Raw genomic sequence first — 10342 nt, 5'->3', positions numbered from 1 at the left:
TGAGAGCCCTAGTACTGGCTGTAGTCATTTAGCATCCTCAGGGACATAAGAGAAGTTTTATTATACTTCTGAATCAAATCAAATAACAACAACAAAAAAAATGGCCACAGAGTAGGAGGTTATGGTGTGTAGTGTCAGAAAGCGAGGAGCACTCTCCAGATTATATTCTCCAAGGACATTTCACTTCCCAGTAGTTCTGTGCAGCTGTATCAAGTGTGTTTGTTTGTATGACCTTCACCACAGTCAAAGTACAGAACAGATCTGTCACCCCAAGTTTCTTTTGTGCCATCAGTAAAGGCACACCTGTGGACGCTTTCACTTTCTTCTTCGTCTGGATTGTTTTAACTCTCTCAGAGTCTCTGCCCTCCTGTGGATCACTTGAACATTTTTTAGAGTTCTTTTTTTATTTACTTAGAGTGTCTTTGATCATATGACTTTCAGCAGTGTTTTAAGTGGCATTGTAGGTCTTGCAATACATGTGTGAATACTGGCATCACAGTGTGCTGGAATCAGTGTTTTACCTCTTAGAGTGAATAGGTGTAGAAAGTTTGCTTCTATTTGGGTCCCTTCGTCCTCTCCATTTAAAAGATGTAATCACCCTATGTATTTCCCTTACACAGTGGGCGCTCCACCAAATGGTGTTGTGATTATTGCTTTGATAATCAAAGGAATGGCCCTTTATCTGAGAATGCTTTCATTTCCCCTTCATTTCTGAAGGCTGTTTCACCAGGTAATAGAATTCGTGGTTGACCGTGTTCTCCCTTCTGTGCTCGAAACAGGTCATGCCACTTCTTCCTGCCTTTGTGCCTTCAGATGATAAAGCTACTGTTATCTGAACTCAAGTTCTCTTACAGCCACATGCCATTTCCCCCTGGGCTTAAGAGCTGTTTGGTGTCTTCTGTTTTCAGAAGTTTCAAAATGATGAGTCTTGGCATCAGTTTCCTTGAGTTTGTTTGCTTAGCTTCTTTGAGTGATTTGCTTAACTTCTTAATCTATTTAGGAAATTTTTAATTATTGTTTCTTGGAGTACTTTTTATTATCATATTCTCTCCTCCCCTTCTAGGCTCTACTGATCTGAGTGCTAGATCTATGGATTATCGCCCCACAGGTTTCTTACTCTGTTTCTTTAGTTTTCTATCCATTTTTTCTGTCTCATAGTTCTATCCATTTCTAATGTTCTATCTTTAAGTTCACTGATTCTTTTTTCTGCATTATTCATTCTGCTATTGGGTCCACCTAGTCTTTTCATTTTTGTGGTAATTTTAGCTCTATAATGGCTGTTAAGTTCTTTTCAATATCTTCCATGTCTTTGGACATATTTTCCATTTTTTTTCCCCAAGAATATTTTGTATTTGCATGTGGAAGCCTTTTAGGATGGCTGCGTTCAACTCCTTGTCAGGTAATTCCAACATCTCATTCATCAGAGTGTTGGCTTATCTTCTCATTCCAGTTGTTATTCTCCTGGCTCTTGGCATGACACATGAGTTTTCAAGGGATCCTGGACAGTTGGAATATTGTGCTTTCAGTCTCTGGGTCCCATTTTGATCTATTTTAGCAGGCAGACACCTAGTCTGGGTTTAGAGCTTAGGTCATGCCCTGCCTCGCTGGCGTGATTTCAATGACAATTTAGTGTTTAATTGCTGCAGCACCACTCTGGGCTGCTTTATTTGCTGGGTACAGCTGGGGCTCCTACCTGATCTCTATCAGTACCACATGTGTGCCTAGAGTATGCGCTTCTGCAGCTGGTGCAGCTAACTCCTGCAAGAGTGGAGATGCCAGGCTGGAATGGGCAGAGAGCCCTTCCCCTGGCTGCCCTGTGAGTGCTGCCTGCAGGACAGAGGGCATCCTAACTGCCTGGTGCTTCCTAGGTGGAGGGCAGGACAGAGGGCATCCTAACTGCCTGGTGCTTCCTAGGTGGAGGGCGGGAGACACTCCACAGGGCGCATCTCACTCATTGGCTCTACTGTCTGTTGACAAAACCTCAGCAGTTCGGCCTCTAGTATGAAAAGTCCCAGGCTCCTCTTGACAACTCTTGCCACAGAGTGGAAACAGCCATTTCCCCTACAGAGTCCTGATTTACTTTAGTTGGATTTGGTGATTACTGGGTGGTCTGAAGACAGTTAACTATTGCTTATTATATGCATGGAATTTCATCACTTGAATGTGTTAAGCAATAAGGGGTAGCTACCCTTTCCTGACCTCACAGACTGGATTTTTCCCCCTTTTTATTCATTTCCACACGTACCCATTCTCCCTTTTATAGCACTTCCCACTCTTAAGATCATTCATTCAATGTCTATTTTCCTTGCTAGGTGAAATTATATTGGAATCTATAATTCTGTAAGTCAAATATAGAAAGAATCAGCTACAGCTGCTGTCACCAGGACCCGCAGTAACCAGCGTAGGCTTGCCCACCTGCTAGAAGAATATGAAAAAGCAGAGCAACTCGGTTAAAAGAAAGTGCCAAGATGTCGAGCTATTGGGTGTTACCCCGAAGCAGCGGGATTCAGAGATCATGCAACATCAGCAGAAAAAGACAAATGAGAAGAAGGAGGAACCCAAGTAGCTTGGCGGCTTTGTCTCCAACGCCCTTGCCCTTTGCCGGTGTGCCTGGGGGGCCAGTTCCACCATGCTTGAGTTTCCTCCTGTAGTGCTCAAAGGTCCCAGCACCAATGGCATCCCCTTTGCCCCAGTCCCTTTTGTGCTTCCTTACCCTCAGGTAGCCTCTCTCCCCCTGAGCCACTCCTGAGTGTGAGGGAGATTAGCCATTCCGTGTTTTTTACTCCTGTGGGGCAGACCCCGAAGTATTAAAAGTACCTTTGCAATTCCTTAAAAAAAAAAAAAAATCAGCTCCACTTTAATTTCCAGGTTTTGATAGCCCGTTCTTCCTTGTATTCCATCAATTTCCAGTTATTCTTAATCTTAGTTACATATTAGAATGATGCGAAGAACGTTTTGAAAAACAGTGATGCTAAGCACTGCTTCCAGAGATTCTGAATCAATTAGCCCAGTGTATTGTAAAATCCTCCTGGCTGTCTCTAATGTACACCCAGGATTAAGAACCAGTGTTCTAGGTAAAAGACTCATTCATTCCATAAGCCTGGAATCTAAACTTTTAATCTTTATTAAATTATTTATTTATAATTTTTTTGTCTTTAGTAAATTATTCATTCATTCTAATTTGTTATACATGGCGGCAGGATGCAATTCATTTCATATTAAACATATAGAGCACAATTTTTCACGACACTGGTTGTAGACAAAGCATGTTCACACCATTCGTGTCTTCATACATGTACTTAGGGTAATGATGTCTAACTCATTCCTATCCCCTGCCCTCCCTCCCTTTTGCCCTATTTGAGTTCCTCCATTTTTCCCCTGCTCCCTCTGCCTATCACCATTATGCCATTATGAGTCAGCATCCTCATATCAAACAGTCCATTCAGCCTTTGGTTTGAGGGGATTGGCTAACTTCACTTAGCATTATATTCTCCAACTCCATCCACTTACCTGCAAATGCCATGATTTTATTCTCTTTTAATGCTGAGTAATGTTCCTTTGTGTATATATGCCAAAGTTTCCCTATCTATTCATCTATTGAAGGGCATCTGGGTTGGTTCCACAATTTAGCTATTGTGAACTGTGCTGCTATAAACATTGATATGGCTGTGTCCCTGTAATGTTCTGTTTTTAAGTCCTTTGTGTGTATTCCATTACGCAGAATTTGTATAAACAGCCGAAATTGAATACAGTTAGCTCTCCTATCTGCCAATTCCACAACCATGAATCCAACCAACTATGCAGAAAAAATTGTGTCTGTGCTAAACATGTGCAGAATTTTTCTTGTCATTATTCCATAAACAACACAGTATAACAACGATTTCCTCAGCAATTACATTGCAACTAAGCAGGAAATGATTTAAATCAGAAGGGAGGATGTGTGTATGTGTGTGCTCTATGTAAATACCATGCCATTATATATAAAGAACTGGAGCATCATGGGTCTTGGTATGCATAGGGTAGTGGGGGAGGGGTGCTGGAACCAATCCCCACATGGATACTGAAAGTAATTAATCACTCTCCCATACAAGCTCCTCCTGGCTTTCTCTTACACATTATTGTGCTCACACCCTAATAGGTTAAATCTTTGGAGTTTGCCTGCTGAAGCTTCTAGAGAATCTGTTGCTTCTCTCTCCAATTCATTCCATCCTGTACATGCTGATGGCCACTGCCCAAGTTCAGTCCTTGTTCTGTCCTTTAGTCTCTTTTTATAGTTGTTTCCCAGACAGTATCCTGCTTTCATTTTCTTGCTCTTTACTCAGTTCTGTATTTCCATACATTCAATTTCATGCATTTTCTCAACTTTCTCCACCTGGTGTTTGAAGCATCGAAGACTAAGATGCCAGTATGACAGAAGAAAAGGGAAGATAAAGGAAATCTTGGGAGGATACTGTATGTTGATTATAATCAGAGGTTCAATTTAGAAAGATTGGGATAAGGTGTGGGACTCAAACTACAGTAAGAAGCTTGTCAGAATCCACATGTATTCAGAATCCAGGGATCGCCCCCAGATGGCAGCACACTGGTAAAGAGGAACAATAGTTTGGAATGACTTTCCATTTTCCCTCTGAGGGATGGTCCTCTTCCTATTCTCCCACCTGATGCATCCTTCCCTACACTCGCAGACTGTCTCTGTTCATTCAAATTTCATTTTAAGCCAGTTCTTTCTGGAGGTCTACCATGCTTGCACAATTTAAAGTGCCCTTCCTCCTCCATCTCTCCAGCCATTACACCCTATTTGTTCTCTTCATTTGTTAGTTACCTTGTTACTCTTTCTCCCCTTAGCACTCATTCCCGCTCCTAAGTGTAATGCAAACTGCTTAAACAAAAGGACCTTGACATTTTTACTGATATGTGTATCTTCAAGTTCTAAAACAGCATATGGCAGGAGTACAATAAAAATTTGTTGAATAATAAACAAATGGGGGAAACACATATAGAAAATAACACAGTATTTCAAGGGTTTATAGATTTTAGACAATTCAACATAGGCTGAGAGGCAGATGTTCTAGAGTGGGCTAAGATAGGTCAAAAGTTTCAAGGGGGGGGCTGGGGATGTGGCTCAAGCGGTACCGCTCTCGCCTGCCATGTGTGTGTCCCGGGTTCGATCCTCAGCACCACATACAAAACAAAGACGTTGTGTCTGTCGAAAACTAAAAAATAAATATTAAAAAAATTCTCTCTCTCTCTCCTCTCTCTCTCTCTCTTTAAAAAAAAAAAAAGTTTCAAGGGGGCACTTGTTGGGGATTTTGGATTTGTCCCATGCTTGATATTTTTGCCAAGTAGCTAGATAAGGTGAGAAGTTTATTTATAGCAAGCCTTAACTGTATATTGTCATCATCACGAGATAGTCTGAACACACAAATACAGGTGAATTATCCATCTCAGATGATAAGAAAGTGGGATGTGAGGGGGTGGATGACTTGTAATTTATCTAATTATAAAAATGCATCCCACTTTATCTCTTAGGAGGAGAAAGTGGATAGTTACCCAAGGGAGGTGGTATCAGTACTCACCTGGGAATGCCAATGGTATGCGTGTGGGAATACTTCAAGTTGCGATGAACCCTAAATTTGAGACGTTGGAATGATTCAGTTTGTTCTGGTAGGAGTGACGAAATGTGTCTGGAGTGACCTGGAGGGCAGACGTGAGCAATGCAGGTGTTAAGTTTCGAACCAGAGAGCAGTTTGTATGGTTCACAGAGAATGACTTGAGACATTCATCAACTCACTCCAGCTGGAGCAAGAGAGAAACCAGGACTGAATGCAGCATCCCCCAAACCCAAGGAGTAAGCCAGGGGACTCTGCCCAGTTCACGCTGAAGGGACATCAGTGTGAATGCTGAAAACTTGCTTTTACCTAAGATTTCATTTTGTAAAAAATTTTAAATTTTGTTTATTTTCAGTGGTGTTTTTCTATTTTTAGCCACACTTCTAAGAAACTAATATCAGAAAGTTTATATATAAGAGGTCTAAAAAATTAGGAGGTGGAAAAGTGTTTTTATTTATGTTGCATTTTTATATCTTAATTTCAAAAACCTACTTTCTAGGTCTTTGTGGTTTTCTCTGAAAAAAAATGAAATATGGAAAGTATTTGCTAAATATATTTTTATTTAATGGAAATTTTGTTGTCTAAAATGAAATGAAAAGGGAATTGGTATAAAATAGAAGCCTATGTAGGTTAGATTATTTTTTTTTTAAGGGCTAAATTTGGACTTGATGTTGACTCACAAAAAGCAGATCATTCAATGTCCATTGTGTGTGTCTGAGCTCTGTGAACACGAACAAATGTGTTTGGTGCTGCAATGGCTTTTCATGGTTCAGCCCACATTGTTTCCTGCACTTAAGTCATAGCTTACGTTCTATGCCGACGGCCATCAATGCCCGGGACATTTTAACCTATATAGAGTAATATGGTTTGCAATACTTCTTGACCTTCCTGTTTTGAATTTCATATAAATCTTGATTGGCTCAGTACTGATTTCCCACCCGACCCAGAACACACAGGTTTATGAACTTTAAAGGACCATTTGGCTAATTCTCAAATTTAGAAAATTACTCTTGCAATCTCTTGTTATTTTTATACCTTTTTAAAAAATTCTTTGAATTATTTTATGGTTTTTAAGGAAAAGATCAGAAATACACATGACAACTAAAGAAATTTTCACTGACTTTTCTAAACTTGCAAATCTCCAGTGGATTTCCTCTATTTGTCACTCTTATCCCAAAGAACTCTTAGAAGGTGGCATTGCTCTAAAATCCAATGTAAATTAAGATGTAAACTTTGCCTACGTCACTATGGAGCACAAATTAAGGGTTAGGATTGTGGCTCAGTGGTATAACGCTTGCCTAGCATATGTGAGGCACTGGGTTCGATCCTCAGGACCACATACCAAGAAATAAAATAAAATAATTCATTAACAACTAATAAAAATGTTTAAAAAAACAAGTAAAACAAATATGATCTCTCCATTAACATGCTTTAAAAAGTGACTCCAATTTCTTCCTGTTTAATGTAAATCTGATAAATAGTTGGATAAAAGACAAGGTTCAAAGTCAAAATGATTTCCCAAATAGCTACATATGTTTTTTCCACAATATTTCCAGTTGGAGAGCTGTATTTATTATTCCACATCTCTACACATTTTAAGCGTTTTCTACCACAGTACTTTGAATGCCTCATATAACTTAACTAATGACAGGTACTTGCCCTTCCCGTATGGTTATGTGACTTAGCTAAGAGCATGCAACTATGGAGGCCATATGTGTCTTTCTTTATAGCTCTATTCTTGACTACTGTTATAAAATTGTGCTGCAATTCTTTGAATGGCTTCCAAATAAGAAGATAATCAAAATCTGAAAATATGAGAGACTTTGACAGTCTAATCAGAAGCCTTAAAGATAAAAGTGGTACCCTGAGTATTTCAATTATTCTCCCAGGAACCGCCCTCCATAGTAAGGCTCAGATTCCTTGGTCATCTTTTGGTGTTTGCCTGCTCCAGAGGCCTTCACAGGGCATTGGGGGCTGTTCACCATGATCCCTTTCAAGACCACCTACTCTTCTACCATTAGATTTAAATTCTACCTGGCTTGTGTGTTCCGTTTAACTGCTTCTAAATCATAAATTGATAAGTCAACAGTGTTTTGCTTCCAAAAATACATCATACAGTACCTCTTCTAAAAAGGTGACTATAAATTACCAACCAAAATTCAAAACAGAATTACCTTATACTCCTTGATTTTAGAGAACTTAAATAATCCACCATGACTATTTTCACTGTTTGGGGGTTTTTCCTCAGATAGTTATATTTTAAATGCTATAAATCATCATTTTTTTCATCATCATTTAAATGGAAAAATCATCATCATTTTTCTGGGGCTCCCTGGGTCTCTTTCAAGAACGTCTCTTTTAAGAAAGTGCTAATGATCAAATTCAAACTCTCTCCCATGATGTTTCACATACACTATCTCCAGTGTTGATACTGATACTTTCTCTTTCCTGGGTCCTAATAATTCCCCCTATAGCATAGATTTGTGATAAAGCAAAAATGCATGCTTACTCTGGACACCTGGAAGAATGTCCACAATGACAGACAAGTGAGTGTGATGCTTCCCTCCTGTAACTACTTATTCTTTCCTTTGTTCCTCCTTAAGCTTATTCTGGTCCTTCCACCCAAAGACACTAATGGTTTTGATAAAGGCATAAGACTTCGAAGTTCTCTTGAGAGTATATATGATTTCATTTTTAAAGACCCCCTTGAAGAGTTATATAAGAGATATGCAATGCATATTTATAGCATAATTAGGAACAGTTCATCACTTAGTGACTGGCTTTATGTACTATATCCACAACTATCAGACAGCTATTTGGTTTTTAAGATTTACATCTTCTTTTTGTTAATACAATAGATATTTTGTGTGCCAATTTCTTTGATTCAAAGAAAGTTGTGCATAGTGGTAGAACAGCTTTTGAAAGAAAGAAAATTTATATCTTATTAGGAGATATGATACTGTATATTGGCCTAAGATCTATGCAAGGTGTGCTATTTCCATTTAGCATTTGCTTATCCTCAGAAATGAGGTGGTTCATTTCAATTCCATTACATGACTATCTTCAAGCACCATTTATATTTATTTTAAGAGAGGTCCCCAAAAAGTAAAAATTGGACAAGGATATTCTGAATTGCACCAGCACAATTTAATACAATACGTTTACATTTAAAACTTTTACATGTATAGTTGCAAATCTTATTTTAAGCATAACTTGATATAATATTTTGACAGACAAAAATATATGATTTAGGACCATTATATGCATCTGTCTGTTCAGTAGCAAACTTATAATAAATTATACATTATAGCAAACATAATAAATTATATATTATACCAGAGTAAATTTTTTTGAAAGCTAAAAAGGAAAAATTCATAATTCATGTTTAAAATATATTGCTAATTCATTATTTTCAAATAAAAAAGCCAATAGCCATTACATCAAATTTAATTGTTTCAAGCTTACATTCATTTGATATTCACATAAAATTCATGACTTGTAAGTGTAGCAATGAAGTTTAATTTTTGACACGGAGTATTTGAAAGCTTGTTTTTTATATATCAGTCCAGCAACAAGCTTGATGTTTTGAATGTGGGTTGGGGAAAAAAACATTAAAATTACCCAAGAAACATGTTACAAACAGTGCAAAATATGAAAATGTGTCTTATTCTAATGCTTTAGCCACAGGTATTGCCTCCAAAGGTTAATATAGTTGGTGTCTAAAATGTTCTGGGTAATTTATTTTCATTGACGATGAAGTTTGAAGGTACATTGAATGAGACTGGAAAAATTCAACACCATCTACATTACCCATGATGACAAAACAGAGCCGGTCTCCTCCATCTTCCTTGGAAATTGAAGGGGAGTTTATGCCTGAATGTGCAGATAAATAAAAATCTCGAGATTGTTTCATTCCTTTTGACATTTTGGCACTTTAAAAATCACTTGCTAATATTTAGTGCATTTATAAATCTGAAAACACATTAGTTTTTTATATACCTAGGTTGAGAACAGATGGGAAATAATGGATTAAATAAAAGTCCATTATCTTTTAACTTAAATTATTTAACTGGTTTTAATAGTTGGACAGGTTAAACCTTGTATTTCCCTGTACCTTTCTATTTTTACAAAATGAATTAAATGGGAAGAAATTTTACTATCAATATTAATTATTTTTTCACAGAATTTAAATAAGGTTGTTAGAACAATTGTTACTCAAGGAAATTGTTAAAAGCAATGTCTGTGGAGAGTATGCCCCACTGTTGAAGGCTACAGTGTAGATGATGTGCTTCCTGATGCTAATAGTGTATACCTGTGCCTCAATGAGCTGAGACGAATGTCACAGGATGGAATGGACAGAGTTGCTATTTGGGTGCATGGTACATGTGGAATATCAGTTTTCCAGGAACTGTAGTCCCCATTAATCAATACTTTTACATGTCATATGTTTTTATCTGTTTTTTTTTTTTTTCTCTAATCAACTTCCTTTCCCTGGCTCTCTTCTCAATCATGTCTCAGTATCTTGGATTCCTGTACTCAGTTTCCAAAAGTATACCCCTCACAAGTACTCCACAGTACTAAGTAGATCCTCAAAAAAATATATGAATAAAAAATTATCTTCATTTAGGTATATATGGTTTTCAATAAAAAATTTTGAACGCATTGTCATATTTATCATCATGTTTCAATAAAGCACTGCAAATATATAGGACATGACAATATGTAAAATGATT

The 10342-nt window shown here is 37.7% G+C and overlaps 1 pseudogene; it reads left to right on the top strand.

The window, feature by feature from the left end:
• The first annotated feature begins 2428 nt into the window (after positions 1-2428).
• Positions 2429-2566, top strand: LOC143380652 (small EDRK-rich factor 2 pseudogene; annotated as a pseudogene).
• The last annotated feature ends 7776 nt before the right edge of the window (positions 2567-10342 follow it).

This window comes from Callospermophilus lateralis, chromosome 14 (assembly GCF_048772815.1).
Source record: "Callospermophilus lateralis isolate mCalLat2 chromosome 14, mCalLat2.hap1, whole genome shotgun sequence".
NCBI classification, from domain to species: Eukaryota; Metazoa; Chordata; class Mammalia; order Rodentia; family Sciuridae; genus Callospermophilus; species Callospermophilus lateralis.
Note: the sequence above shows the minus strand (reverse complement) of the source record. Positions and strands in the feature narration are given on the sequence as shown.